Source organism: Pyrgilauda ruficollis, unplaced genomic scaffold, assembly GCF_017590135.1.
Source record: "Pyrgilauda ruficollis isolate IOZ18807 unplaced genomic scaffold, ASM1759013v1 scaffold2, whole genome shotgun sequence".
Classification (NCBI taxonomy): domain Eukaryota; kingdom Metazoa; phylum Chordata; class Aves; order Passeriformes; family Passeridae; genus Pyrgilauda; species Pyrgilauda ruficollis.
In genome coordinates, this window is record NW_024519206.1 from 20,605,853 (window position 1) to 20,621,529 (window position 15,677).

Below are 15,677 nucleotides of genomic sequence, written 5' to 3' on the forward strand. Positions count from 1 at the left end.
GCTCTTGCTCTAACAATTTGGAGGCACCCATCGGCAAACCCACCCTCATCAATTCTGCATCTTCCTGAAAATGTACTTTTAAGCACCTTAATTGCATTTCAGAGATAACCCTGCAGGCAAAGTGACAGGAAGAGAAACCATATGGAGCAGTTTGGCGGTCAGGCTCTTTGTTTTAAATCAATCAAACATCTGCGGCTAATGTAGCTTTGGGCTGCTCCTCAGGAAACATTAGCCCTATTAGTCTGGGCTGGCAGGAACACAAAATAATATATTTATGGACAAAGCACATGTGCATTACTGTTGCAGAGCGAGTGGAGGAGGAGGAAGAGGAGAAGATCTGTGGTCAGCACTTTGCCTTCTCAGGAGGTCAGCTCCAACAAGCAAAGAGAGGGACCAGGGGGTCCTGTCTCCTGGCTCTGGCCCCATGTCACTCACCTCCCTGCCTAGGAGCAGCCTCGAGACCTGCTGCCACAATCCCAGACGGGAAAGACCACCAAAAAAAAGCTGTGTGGCTGCTACATTAAGGGAATGTGAGGCGGGACAGTGGAGTGGGATGTGTTACAGTCTGCAGGGACAGTGATGGGAGGGAAGCACCGGATGGTGGGGCTGGCTGTGGGGCTCTGTCTGCCTCCCCACAACACCACATCCCCACAGAGCAGGTGGAAAACAGCAGGGACAGGATGGGTATCCCTTCTCAGTCCCCACAAGCGGAGACAAGGACCATGTGCAAGGGAGCTGGGTGTTACCAGGCTGAAACCACCATTTCACACCAAGGGCTACAACACTCAGAGGTGGGTTGGTTCCCTGTCTAGCGTTCCCTTTTCCATCTAGACAGACAGTTCATCCCATTTTCATCTCATGTGGTGTCTATGTGCGCTTAGGTAACAGAGGCAGTCCCAAGGAGGAGGTGGGAGGTGGAAAGGGAAAAAAGGCTTTTTCATTTACACTGTCATGCAGAAAAATACAGATGCATTTGCAGGTGCATCAATAAGTGAGAGGCTCTAGGACACACATCCACCTGACAGCACCTCTCTAGTCTGTCCATCCATACCTCCTTGCCTGGGAAATGGTGAACCATGACCGGGAGCGTGAAGAGCAAGAACTTTGTGACTGTTTCATAGCTAGTCACTGCCCCTGTATGTCAAGGAATTCTCACTAGAGATACCTTAAAAGGTGTGAAAATATTGTATATCCCCTTAATAACTCCCTAAACCCACTTTTAGGCTTCTTTGTTTCTATTCGCTGCAGGGAAAACCAAAAGCCTGTGGCATTGACCGGGGCAAGTTAGAGCAGCCATATCTAGGGAAAAGCGCATCACTGACATATTTTGATTCTGCCAAAACAAAACATTGTGAATCCTGAAAACACAAACAATTGTTAAATTCAAGAGAAAATCCAAACTTATTCAGAATAAGGATTTGTATATTTGTTAGGCTGAGGCAAACCTTAATGACTGAGACCTGCTCCTTAGTGACACTGTGAAATAATTGCACAGCTATGACAGTTCAATTTAGTTTTAATTCCAGCACTAGATGAACCTGTCTTCTAAAATACAGTTTCATTATTATCTAAAAATTCTATTTTTTCTGATGCTAACAACACTGGGCAGAGTCAGGTATTTGGGGATGCCTCAACTGTGACTTTCCAGATTTTTAGATGTTTTATTCCAAATTTGCACCTCTACAGACTACAATGGCAGGGGCTGTGGAGAGGAGGATACCAGAATGTAGTTTGCATTTTTTTCTTTAATCATGCATCCATGTATGTATTTATTGTTAGTGTGTGTGTATCTGTTTGAGGAGCTTCCACTGGTACAGTGACTGTGAATTGCAAAATAAACACTTTTACATTCAGGAAATGTAATTTCTTAAATCTGGAGAATACCAGTTCTATTTCCATATCTGGGTTTTCATGAGCATGTTCATTTGTAAGCTCTGGCTTTCCTGCAGGGATGCAGAGGAACAAAGCTGGTTTTGTGAAGCAGAGCTGCTGAAGCAGGTAACTGCAAACCCTGCAGACCTCCCTGCTGCCTCTGCAGCTCATGCCCCGCACATGCCCCTCATTGCCCTTCTGTCCACATCCTCTCCACATATCCCACAGCCCTTGTGCTTTTCCAAAATGTGTCAGCTCCCAGTGTTTTCAGCTTCCATTCCTGCCATTCCTAAGACCATTCCTGCCCCAGCAAACATCCTCACTTATGAGCAGATATCTACTTCCACCTTTCTCTTCTCTAAAGGGGTGTATGAATTGTGCTACCTCACCAGCCCCATTCTCCCAGAAGGGAGCTCCATCTTCTATGAAATGGGACAACCCCTGGGACAGCCACTATTGCCTTTTCCTTTCCCAAAGAGTGACAAAGTTTCAGTGCTCAAAGGCAGGAGAAGGACTCACCTAACCACCTAACCTTTCTTTGACAGCCCATGAAAGCAACACATGTGAAACACTTTGCCCCTAAGGGAAGGCTGGAGAAACATCTATACATTTCCTCCAGCACATGCATGAGAAGGCACAAGTCTGAAAACTGCTGCTAAATTTGTCAAAGAATGTGTTTTCCAAAGTACTTGTATCTCAGGCAGATTTTCCAATTTATTTGCAAATCATTTGAAAATTCACCTCTACTCAAAAGAGTAAGTGCTGTAACTGTGCCAGGGACCTGCTGCATCCACACCAGTCACTTACCACCTTCTCTGAGTGCCAAAAAACATCATAGTTCTCAGTAGCAGCCCCATCATACATAACACACCAGGTCGGTTTGAATTTTCCCAGCATCACAAGCAAAATGTTTCCTTGAGTCATCCAGAGCTGAGAGGTTTCAGGAGGAAACCAAGGGGTAGCTCAGAGAAGCTGCTGCTGGTGGAGCTTCTCAGTGTGGCCAAGGTTCTTCTGGCAGGGTGGGAAGAATAAGTAGCAGCTGGTTTTGGGAGGGCAAAATGGTAGAGGGGAGTTTGCTTTGAAAGTATTGTGTACCTCCACCTGAAAGCAGCATGTGATGGCAGGGGAAATAGAGGAGGTAGCTGAGGTCTTGCAGCAGACTTCTGAGCTTCGGCTGCCCCATGGTGCCCTCAGTGGCTCAGCAGAGCAGGAACCTGTGTTTTGTAGGTCACAGAGCCCCAGGCAGCATGGGGCCCCAGGCAGCACATGGGGTTCAAATGGACTGAATTTCCACAGCTTCCACAAAGGATATTACAATTAAGGCAATCATCATAATAATATATTTGTAATCATCAGCTACAAGGGGAAAGTTTTCCTTTCTTGATCCATACCTCATGAAAACTTCCTTATCTAAGAAAAGGGTGTGGAAGTCTCTCATCAGAAATGACAGGAATTCAAAGAAAGGGTGACAGTTCTTCCCTGTGCAACAGAAGGCCTCTGGTGACCCCAAAGAGGTGATACTGCAGAAAAGGATTCAGAGAAGAGTCAGTGTAATTCCAAGTTTACATGTGGATGTCTGTGACCAGTTGCTTGAAAGACTTTAGTGCTGGACCAGTGCTGGAAGTGAAGGACATGGAAAGATAATGCTGCAGGGGAAAATGAAGTTCCTTGCCATGAATGTTGCTGTGGGGAGATGGAGGCTGTGGCCACCCTTGTGAGGAGTGTGCCTCAACATTAAGAGAGTTGAGAAACAATGTGGTGACCACATATGGATTTGAAGATGGTCTGATAAAACACTGATTTGTGTCCAAGGAGAGATACAAAGGAGGGATGTGACCTCGTGAGAGTTGTCCTACTGCCTTCACATCCCTTTGGATGAGACCTATGGTGTCCTCACTCCCAAGGGAAAAGGATGTGCAGGGCTGTAATTGAACCATAGCAATCACAGAATGGTTTGGGCTGGAAAGGACTTTTAGAGATCATCTAGTCCAAGGCCCCTGCAATGAGCCAGGACATCTTCAACTAGATCATGTTGCTCAGAGCCCTTTCCAGCCTGATCTTCAATCTTTCCAGGGATGGGGCATCCACAACCTCTCTGGGTAACCTGTTCCAGCATTTTACCACCCTCACTGTGAAAACTTCCTCATATCTTATGTAAACCAACCCTCTTCTAATTAAAAGCCATTCCACCTTGACCTGTCACTACAGCCCATTGTAAAAGTCCCTATCCAGCTCTCTTGTAAGCTCCTTTTACATACTGGAAGGCTGAACAATCCCAGCTCTCTCCATAGGGGAGGTGTTCCAGACCGTCACCTTCAGGGCTTCCTCTGGACTCACTCCAGCAGGTTCATGCCCTTCCTGAGCTGAGGACCCCAGAGTGGGATACAGCACTCCATGTGGGGTCTCACCAGAGTGGAGTGAAGGGACAGAATCACCTCCTCAACCTGCTGATCATGCTACTTTTGATGCAGCCCAAGATGCAGTTGGTTTTCTGGGCTTTCGAGCACGTGTTGTCAGGTCATGTCCAGCCTTTCATTCACCCACACCATCGAGTTCTCCTCAGCATAATCTTTGTTCACGCCCAAGCTTGTATTGGCAGCAGAGTTTTCCCCAGCCCAGGTGCAGGGTACCAAGTGATCTTTGGCCTGTGGCCTCCAGGCTGGGCCCCTTTTGCCTTTTTGCCCGTATTTTACTCGCTCTTTGAGGAGGCTGTACTCAGGTGGGCTGCAGCAGCGCGTTACAAAGAGGCAGTGAGGAGCCTTGCCCAGCCCATGGAGGGCCTCACCAGATAAGGTGGGCTGATAACGAATCTTTGCATCCTCACCCTGACCAGCACCGCCTCCGTGAGCTTTGCAAGACCCATTGTCCAAGAACCATAACCTGTCCCTTATCTTCCCTCTAGGTGCCATATTAATCAATGTTTGTTTTCTTTTGATTTCAGCAGATTCTCTAATTATTAACTGTGCAGAGGACTTGTGGTTTAGTGCCTGGGTTACTTCCTCTCGCTGGTGGAAGGTGCTCTGCACAAACCAGGGGCTGGTTTGCTCCTTGGTGCTGCTGAAAGATAAGAAAGACATTGAACAATGGGAACCCAATCATCTTCTTTTTTCCCCCCATAACCATTAGTTTGATTCATGGTACTTTTTGTTTGTCACTGATGAGTAATGAGCTATTCCATCTTCACTCTAGATCTATGCAGAAATGATAGGTGCACATCACACAATGTAAAAGACATGAGGATTTAACCCCTCAGCCGACAATGTGCTGCTAACAACTTATGCCTTGAAAATAGTGTTGTGGTAGCAGAGGGGAAAAGTGGGGTTTTTTTTTTAGAGCTACCTTTGATTAGGGACATACATTTTTGGAGTGACAGCCTGCCAGAAATACAGTGTTACACAAGCTCTCATCATCTGAACCAGCATCCTGGAATTGCTAGTTTTTCTCTCTCAAGGTCATACTGTTATTATGCAATTGCACAAGCAAGGCAGGGACTGAAGGTGTAAATAGACAAAGAAGGTTTTGACTCACTCCCACGAGCACAGGGCCTCTAGGACTGCCCATTTAGGTACATATATCTGAAATATTTCCCATGTTTTCTCTCAATTTGGCCCTTTTTTTGGTGCAGCCCCTATACAGTCTGGGGCTGAGAAGTGCCACACCCATCCCTGTATGCTGAGCGTCTTGGGGTTGCACTCTCCCTCTGCCAGGCTGAAGCTGTGCAATGAGGGTGCTGTGCCAACATCCCAACCACCTTCCCACCCATCTGGAGCACGAGGCATATGCTTCATTCCCACTGTGGGCAGCCACAGCCAGAAACTCCCATGCCAGGTCAGCCTGGTGGTCCCACGAGACCAATCCCCTCCCTCCAGCAATGCCCAGTGCAGCACAGGCTCAGTGCCTTTGGGACCTCTATAGGTTAGGGACAGCGGCACCCCAGCTAGCAGACAGCCCTTGCTCATGCCCCCCTGACTCACCCCAAGGGCCATCAGGAGAATCTGTGTGCGGGTTAATAGCAGCGCTGGAACGGCGATGGTTTTCCAGAGCCCGCCTGTGCTGACTCACAGATCTCAGAGCTTTGCCAGAGATGGCAGGGGGATAGAAATCAGGGACCTGATGAGCTTCTCCCTCAATTATTTATTTATTTTGTGCACCATCTTCTCCTTCTGCCTGTTGGCAATGAGAAGAATTCATAAATGATGGTAATAAATGCGGAATGACAGCTAATCTTAATTGACCAAAGCTTCCCTCAAAAGACTGGGTCGTGCTGGATGTAATATGCTTTAAACGTAAAAATATAAGCCAGGAAATTACACTGGTGGTTTTACATGTCTTTAATCGAATGGGTTTTATGCTGCCAAGCAACAAAATCAAGGTGGGATCCATCTGTGAGTGGGATATTTTTTTCCCCAAAAGAGGAACTCTGCAGTTCAGTGGCCTTTCATTGCTGCTCCATCCTGCCGCCTCTGCTTCCCAAATCTGCTAATTTGGGCTCCAAAGTGGCATCACTCAGTGGGGTTTTATTTCCTTCTGCCTAATCTATCTTCACTTTTCTGGGTATTCACCACATGCTCAGTGCAGCCACTGTGCTGAGACACCACCGAGATGCGCCTGATGGGACCCCCTGTATTTTGCTGATGACATTTTACCTTGGTGGGTTACTTATCTTCTCTCCAAATATAATGCACCGTGGACTGCTATTTTTTCCAGAAAACATTTTTTCCTCCCAGGAAGTGGGTATTGATAGCAAGATGCCCCCTTATGTTCCATCAACTCCAGCACATTTTTCTCAGAAACTACTGTGGGAATACCTGGGGGATCTTTAGGGCTAGGGGGATCTTTATGGCTGGGGGGAAAGAGGAGGAGGCAGGCACAGCTATTCCCTTCCGGACAGAGAGACGGTGCTCGGAGAACCCCTGACAGACCTCTCCCCCAGTCAGAGGGTATCCATTATTTTCCAGTGATCCAGGGAACCAAGGTTGTGGTGGCTGCTCCCACTCCTGCCTTGGGCTCGCAGCATCATCTCACTCCCCAGATTACTTCTCTGCATGGAGGTGTCTGGGACAGTGGGGCTGGGACACGTGAAGGATGAGGGCCAGAGGAGGGGGGAAGGTTAGGAAGGAAACCTGAAGACAACAGCATTTTTGCATCCTGCCAGGATGCTCCTGCTTGGGGTTTCTTTCCGCACTTCCCGTCTCGGGTAGGTCCCCTCCCCGCCTGTCATGCCAGCTCAGCTGGGCTCGTACTGCGGCACTTTCCTGAGAACATCCCAGAGACTTCAAAACCTCCTCCTCGTCCTGGCAGAATGACTTGCAGCTTTTCCGAAAACTGGCAAGCAGCCTCAGTGCTTTACCATGGGAAGAAGGTTAACTCCTTCCCTCCTTTTCTCCTTCCCTCCCCTTCCCCCCACCCCAGCGCATCATCCTGCAGGTTTGCCTAGGAACTGGCTGGCAGGAACGACAGAGGAGGAAATGGTTTATTTTTAAAAGCATTTAGTCCTCACAGCTTCTTGGCTCGGGGTGTCGGGAGCACAGCCTTGTCCCGACAGCCAGAGGTTTCATCCATCTGAGGCCACGAGATAAAATCCTTTGCGGGTGGTTTGTGAAAAGGGCAATTATTGAGGGTTTGGGGGTCTGCTGTTTGCAGGGTGTTAGAAGTAAGGACAAAAGCTTTATCCTTTAGGCACTGCAGGGAGGAGCTGGCAGTGGCTCAAAGGGTGCCCAGCCCCTAAGGAATATTTTAAAGTTTTCCTATTTTGTAGCTCTGCATAAGAGCAACCCACAGCAACCGCACAGCAGGACTCCTGCCTCCTTTTCCTAGCTTTGCCTTGGGCTTGCAGCATCACCTTTTCAAGAATACCTGTTTTCCTGGTTAATTTTAAAAAACATGACTTCTTCCCCCCACAGGAGCTCTGCAGGTACAAAAACCGTGGGAGTTCAATGCACTGCAGCTGCAAACCCAGCTAAGCACCTGCTTAGCACCCAGGTAAAGCATGACCCTGGGGTACTGCCTCCATCCCCCTCTGTTCATGGGCTCTTCTGTTCCCCCCACTCCTCCAGGCATCCCTGGTCCTGGAGGCTGCTTGGGTGGGAATAACCACCCTTTGCCCCTGTCAGGATGGTCAGGGTACAGGTTGTGGGACAGGTGAGAGATGAGGAGAAGGAAGACCAAGAGACTGCCACAGCAAAGGGGTCCAGCCCAGCATAACAGACCTTAAACTTTTTCCCCTTTTTCAGACTTGATTCTCGCTCCTGCAATGTCAAGATTTCAGATTACTGGGAGACAAATTTAGAATAGATCTGAAAAGTAATTTGGAAACCTAAAAATAGCCTGTGAGCCTGTCTATCCAGTGACTGTAAAACCAGAAGGGAGGAAGAAGGAGAAAAATGACTGAGGGGCTAGGGGCAAAAAGAAATAAACAATTGTAAGAGAGGGCAGCCATGACAGAGAGAATCTCTCTTGCATGTGTTCCTGATCACTGGGATCTGGAGCTGGACAGGAAGCTATCTCTGCACACACTGAGAAAATGTGGCCAGCTATTTTGATATTAAAATTGAGAGATGCCATTTCATGTCACAGTGGATAGCCCTCTGTGACTGCTCATTTCTTCACCCTTTGCACCCTGTCCCAGCTGGGGCACCTCCAGTATCTGGGGCTCAGCAGGATGTGATGCCTGGTCTTTCTTTCTTTCCCTGATAATATCATGGGAAATACCATTTGCCCTGAATGGTTAACCAGATGTGGAGCTGATGGGCATCAAATAGCAAAGGGGAATTTTCTTCAGGAGTTTTGGGAAACTGAGTAAACACAACTTGGCCAGTGATGGGGATTTGCCGTAGCAAATCGGGTCGGACCTGGAGATCACTGACAGCCCTTGGCACGGTGAGCCACAACCAGGGTGCCACCAGGAAATCCAGCTAAGAGCAAAAGTAGATGAGGTTGAAGATAAGCAGCAATGTTTAAGCGAGGTGTGTGTGCCGAGGAGAAGCCACCCACAGCACAGGACTACAGTCCATGCTGCAGGAAGGACCAGAGGCAGGCAACAGAACACAGGCAGGCTGGCTGCCCCAGGCAGAGCTGGAACAGGCTTCCTGGTCCCCCATGAGAAAACAGCCCAGTGGGACCTGTGTACTCGACTGCCATCACAGCACCAGAGCCCCCAGGGGAGTGTGACAGCCCAGGAGGGCATGAGGAGGAGGCAGTGAGGGCTGCAGATGTTTCCTGCTTGCTGAACATGAGCTGCAGAGAGGATATAAATGTTGGTGCTGCGAGCTAAGCCTCGCCTCGTATCACGCCTTGCTTTTATAACCTCTTCTTTTTAATATCCTGTTGAGACAAACAGCCTGTGCAAGTGTGCTGGGGGGATCTGCCAAGCAGCTGAGCGTTTTAGAGGATTTCAATCTGAAAGGTGCTCTAAGAAATTCAATATTGCAGGAAGTGCTGGGCTGCTAAATTGTTCCTGTCCCAACACTGAGTCCCTCAGGAGCAATAGAGAGATGTGACCTGGCCACGGGGTCTGGGCCAGGCACTTGGGCTCAGTGGTAACATGGAGAGCAGATTGCAGCAGGATAGGGAGATGATATGACAAGGGCTGAGAGGGTTGGTCCAAGGAGTCATAGGGTGTCATGGACATATCCCAGGTGATCTCCTCAAATGCCACTGGGACACTATAATGCTTTTGTCTGCTGCAGCTGGCGCACATGGTGATGAATATAGGCATTGGGTCGATCAAACACAGCTTTGCATACGGTGACACTGCTGCCCACCATGAGCCTGTGTTATAAGTGCACTCCTGGCTTCAGAAATGTCATCTCTCCTTCTGTATCTCCCATCAAACAAAGAGGTCACGTTGCTGCAGGTGTTTTTCCTTCCCCTCTCAGCATATATCCCTGCTTCCAGAGAGTGTTATTAGATGTCCAGAAGCACACGGGGCTGAGGGCCACAAAGGGCAAGAGTCTCTGCTTTACTTACAGCCATGTCCCCTGATGACTGAGGCCTGGCACAGTTTTCCCCTTGAACCGTGAATCATGCCCTGTTTCTGTAGTAGGTGCTTCTGAGGCAGACACATGATCATCCTTCACACAGTCTGTCACCTTAATCCCATCTCCAACTGGAAATAGGAATGAAGACAAGGGGAATGGCATGGGCCAAGGTGTCACCTCTTCTTGCACCATCAACACCCATACTGGGAAGGCAGGTGCCCAGCAGCACAATGCCCATATGGGCTCCACCACAGCTGTGGCCATAAATCCTCTAAACCATGGGGTGAACTTTCAGCCTCACAGGTTTGCCCCAGCACCCCTTGGCATGCCGGCCAACCCCATGATCCTGCTGTAGTAGGGCCAAATCCTACTCCCTGCCATGGGCTGATCACCATCCTGAGTGGGGGAGCTGATGGAAGGAATCTCACCTTGCCCCAGCTCCCACGGTGCCCCACCCTACCATTAAGGTCTGGTGAACCATCCCTTCCTCTCAGCGGGAGCTGGTGCAACCTCAGTTCCTCAGTGAGGAACTGGGCTGACTGGGAATGACCAGTAGGAAGGGCACTTCCTACCCCCTTGTTTGCAGTTATCCACACCAGATTCTACTTTGGTGCCTGTCTCAGAAAAAGCCCCACTCTTTTAATGAAACATAATTCAGACTACTCATTTCTGTCACTTTGGTGACAACCCATTTTTGGAGGTCACACTCAGTTTTTTGCGTGCTTTCACCACGGGGCAGCAGGCCCTGGGTGCTGGATTCCCACAGCCCATCTCCACAGGGCGGTGCCTCCCGGGGGACAGCGGGGTCTGTCCCCACCAGAGCTGCACACACCTCAGTCTGGGTGGCTCTGTCCTAACAGTGACATGCAGTGGCGGCAGGCTGCAATGGAGGCTGGAGGTACCCTTGTGCTGCTGCCAGCCCCTAGCAGGATTCTGCAGCCGTACCTTCACTGTTTTTCACTAAAGGGTTTTCCCAGGACACGGCCAGCCAAGTGCTGCTGCATCTCCCGGAGCGAGAGACGAGGCTGGCACAGACAGGGGGCTCTTACAAGGGGGTTCCTGTGGGGTCCGTGCCCCGTGTCCCATTTCTCAGCCCATTTCTGGGGTCCAACACCTGCCTGTGGCGGAATGGAAGGAAGGGAGGAAGGAAGGGAGCTTCTCCCCCGCCCTCCGTCCCTCTCCGCGGGCGGGCAGGGCAGCACCCGCCCAGCCCTGGCTCATCCCCCTGCGCTGCTTACCTGCTGCTGCTTGCAGATGAAGTATCTAATGTCTAAGCAGTCCCATTTAAACCCGCAATCAAATTACAGGAACAAAATTAGAAGCCAGACTGGAGCCACTTTAAAAGTTGCCCCTTATTTAATAATTCTGTCGCAGCTATTTTTTCCTCTTATCACCATTTATTCTCATTCTGAGGCTCGTCTGTAATAACAGAGGAGGTTCATTTGTGCTCCCCCTCCTCTTTCCAACGTCTAGTCTTTCTTTGTGGATTTAATTTCTGCCTTGTGAAAAGGCATTAGAATAAATAAAACAAAGATGCGGTACTACAGGGATCTACATTAATGGGATGGCACCACACTCAGCCCTTCCACAACCTGCCCTTTCCCACATGACAGACGTGAATCGAACGGCTGGAATCCCTATTTCAGCCCTGCCCCATGCCTTTAGGTATCAATCTATCAAGCGTGGAAGAAGAAATTGCAGTGCAGCTCTTTCTTTAAAAGCAGCGCCTTGCAGAAGAGGAGCCCGGAGGAAGTGCCGGGGTGATTTGGGAGCGCCGTGTCCCCTCTAGTGGGGTCTGCGGAGAATTGATGGAGCAAAGGAGAAGAGAGCCTCAGCTTCCCAGCCCATGGGGGAAAGGAGGGGACAGTGTCCCCCTCCCTTCCTGCTCCTGCCATCCCTGCTCCACGAGGCCAACAGTACAGGCATGGAGATACTGGGACTGTAGGGATGCACAGCCCCAGCTGGGAGCCGGCTTGCACTGAAGGAGCCAGGGGAAATACTGTTGTGATAATTTGCCTATCAATTAAAGATGTGACTTGATGAGAGGTTGGATTGACTCACCTGGCTGGATTTTCATCTGTTTCCAGATATTGCTGGGATAAAAATAAATGCATTCATTTTCTCGCTAACCCTCCAGCATTTTAGCAAAAACTATTTTTAGAACCCTCATAAAACAAATCTATAGCTATTCTACAACAGGCAAACACTACTGTGTGCTTAGCAGCTGCTGTCCCCCAAACTGCTGTTGAAATCTACCTGTATTCAAAAAACCTCCAAAATAGTTTATGCATCATTTTGATGACAACTGCCCTGTGACACACCTGAATTCTTGTTTTGTGTGAACAAAGCATGGCACTAACTAATGTAATCAGGCAGGCTTTGCTGTCAGGAACTATAGCAGGTGTCACATACCCTAGAAGCTGCTTCAGGGTGATGCACAAACTCCCAGTGCAGCCTGTGCAGAAGAGTTATCCATTGGCATAGGGGCTGAGGCATGGCAGATCTCCATGAAGATAATTCAGGTTGGATGCAGCTTTCAGGGTTCAGGAAATCTTAGATTACGACCCAATCCATTCTGTGATTCTGCAACTTTTGGCCAGGAAGATGCACTCCTGACTGGGAACGTCCTGTGTAGCCAAGCCTCTTGCTGAGCATAGGGAGGGGCTGAAAGCTAGGGAAGAGTCAGTGCCAGGGGACGAGCCAGCTGGCTTCTCACTTTTCTCTGTGCCTCACCTGCACCCACTATTGCTCTGCCAAGTTCCTTTGCAGGAACAGCCACAGTGGCTTCAGCTGTGAGCAGGCTCACTGCTGGTGGAATGCTTTGACAGAGGTGTTTAAGATGACCAAGAGGCTCAAAGGCTCCATCCTGCAGCTCAGGGAGCTGGACAGGGGGAAATATAAATTATGAGCTGGGGGTGTGCAGCAAGCAAATCTGACAGCAGCATGGTGCTCAGGCCCTGCAAGCTGGGAAACAAACCAGGGTCAAGTGCTGGATGGGGCTCACCATCCCACCACTCTCAGGAATCTTCATGTGCTGGTCTTTCTTCCCCCATGCATGACCCCACCACCGGAGTTGTCCTTCTACTGTGCTTGCAGGTTATTTTCCTCAACTCTGTACTCACCAAAGCATCTACTGGGGTTACTGATGAGGCAGAACTGGCCATGGTACATGACTGAACACAGGGGCTCCGTGTCCCGCAGGACAAGCAATCTCACTTCTGGCAGGCACCAAGAAGAATACGAACCTTGGGTAGACATGATTAATAATCTCCTTTTCAGAGAGGGTCTCTAGCTGCGGGATTTGCATGGACTGAGCTCTTTAGCCTCCATTTTAGGTTTGAGCTCTGAGTGAGTGTGAGAATCCTTAAATAAAGTCAAAGCAGAAAGGCAGGTGGGTATCAGGCAGGCATTTAACCATCACAACATTACAAAGGAAGTGACAGCCGCACCTCGCTCCATTCACAGCTCCAGTCATTTACACATCAAGTAGGTGAATTCGAGAGTGCAGAAATAGACCTGTAAATATATGGAGATCCTGCTTTTGCAGTAGTTCATTTTCAAAGCACATCTACTCCTTAGCATGCATTTGGGGTCACACTCCATTTTACAGCCCTGCCCTGCTTCCCAAAACTAACAGTTTCAGTTTGCTAGCTTTCCTCTGCAAGTGAAGCATAAAATGCAAGCAAACACCTAACTTGTAGTGTTGTCACCGCTTTCATCTTGCTGCTAATTACTAATGCAAATTATGTACATATCTAAAAACGTCTTCAGTACATTCCTGCTACTTGTGCCTCTTAAAGTATATGTGGCAAATATTTCCATATTTTATACTTTTACATTCTACTACCCACATCCGAACCTTAAGGTAGGATATCCTTGTGATCAAAAGCGACGAGGCAAACTGGAACAGAGCCACTCCTCTTGTAAAAGATGAATTTATGATCTTCAGTGACAAGCCTTGTTGCACATCTTGATTTTTCATCTTACCTCAGGCAGTCCAGTGACTCCCGCATCACATGCTTTACCATCAGTTCACTTCTGATTTGTGAAATTCAGTTTCCCATGATTTCTTGAGTGCTGCATGAGAGGTAATTCTTTAAGGTTCCTGTCCAAGTAACAGTCTGAGGGAATGGTGTCCAGCTTGGGAAAAAACACTTGCATTCCAAGGACAAGCTTTAGTCAAAGGAGGGATACCAAAACTTTAAAGTGCCCCATATAGTGTAGATCCAAGCTTTCCAACCAGACTTCCCTCCAGCTGGTACTGCAGGTGTCCTCCTTACCTTGCTAAGCTGTGTTATTTGCATACTAGACAGCCCAAACCTTTCCCTTATCCTCCTCCACAGCTGACTGGCTCTTGAATGTTCCCACCCCAAAGCTCTGCACCTGAATTTTGCTCTTTCCAGCTGCCTCACTTTTTTCTAGCTCTTACGGTTCCTTGTGCTGCAGGCTGTCATTCCAGCCACATGCCTCTGCTCTCCACACTGGTCTGTCCATCACCTGCCTGAAAACCTGAAGGCTCCATCCATTTCCTCCTGCTGCCACTAACACCAGAAGGCAGTTGCTGCACACACCTGTGTTCTGGTTCTGATCTTACCACTCCCACTAAAATGTGTCTCTCTTCAGCTCCTGTAGTGCCTCATCCTTTCACAAGTCTCACTTGTGCTTCCTACAAAACATAAATCCCTCGATGAAGGCTTCAAGGCAACATGGCTGTGCTGCCATGCTCAAAGACTGCCGGATGGGTTGATGGTCAAATGGCCAAAAGAACCCAACAAAATTACAGATATGCCAGGGAGCCCCAGGAAATTATCCATTTAAAAGCACTTGACTGTGAGCCTTAAGATTCTGCAAGCTCAGGTTTTAATGAATGCTAACAAAACAGGCATTTTCATTCCTGAAAACGTCTGCCCATGCATTAATTCCAGATGTGTTTAATCGCATTTAGTCCTGTTTTCATCCCAGTGAAAAAGCTGAGTAACTGTGATCTGGAAGGGGTGGGAATCTGAGGAACCACAATGACCACAGAAAGCATTTCAGACAGAGGCTGGCACACCAGTTCAGCACAAACACTTGCAGCAACCTTAAAAAGCTAACTTTTAAAAAGAAAGGCCAGCATTGGTTTAATCCAAGTGAAACCAGATGATGACATTTCTCTTGCTTAGACCCATTTTTCCATGATCAACACATATTAATTCACATTTTCCATTTCCATTTCACAATCAGATACAAACAGGGAGCTCCTTGTGATGGTTGTGAACATTTTATTATAGAGTCTTATCAACAAGTTCTCTGAAAATCAGTTATTCAGAACTAAAATCTAATCTGGCAGGGTTCAATAAGTCACAAGATGAACTCAGCCATAGCAAACAAAATATTACTAAGTTACTTTAAATAAATTTTATCACAACAACCTCAGGAAGAGTGTGTCCTGGAGATTTAGGCAGTTTATATTGGATTTTTATTAATATTTTGGATTCTTTTTGTTATGCTCTAGCCTTGGTACACAGCTGTCTTCATTTCGATGTTAGAATGGGATAGATCCTTGGGTGCCTTTATGCCTGTTATTGTTGTCTTATTTTATAGTGCTGTAATAAAAATAGCATCATCAGCATTCAGTTTTCACCACAGTACATTTAAGCAACTGGTCACTGCACTGAAACAGAACTTCTGGAGAAACTGAGATTATTTCCAGGCAGTAATTGCTCACAAAAGATCTAGCTCCCAAGTCTTTTCAGCCATTCATTTTCTGTTCAGCACCTCCTATGACATTTATTAAAGTAATTTGATCAGATTACATTGCACACAGTAGGACATTCAGAATTCCAT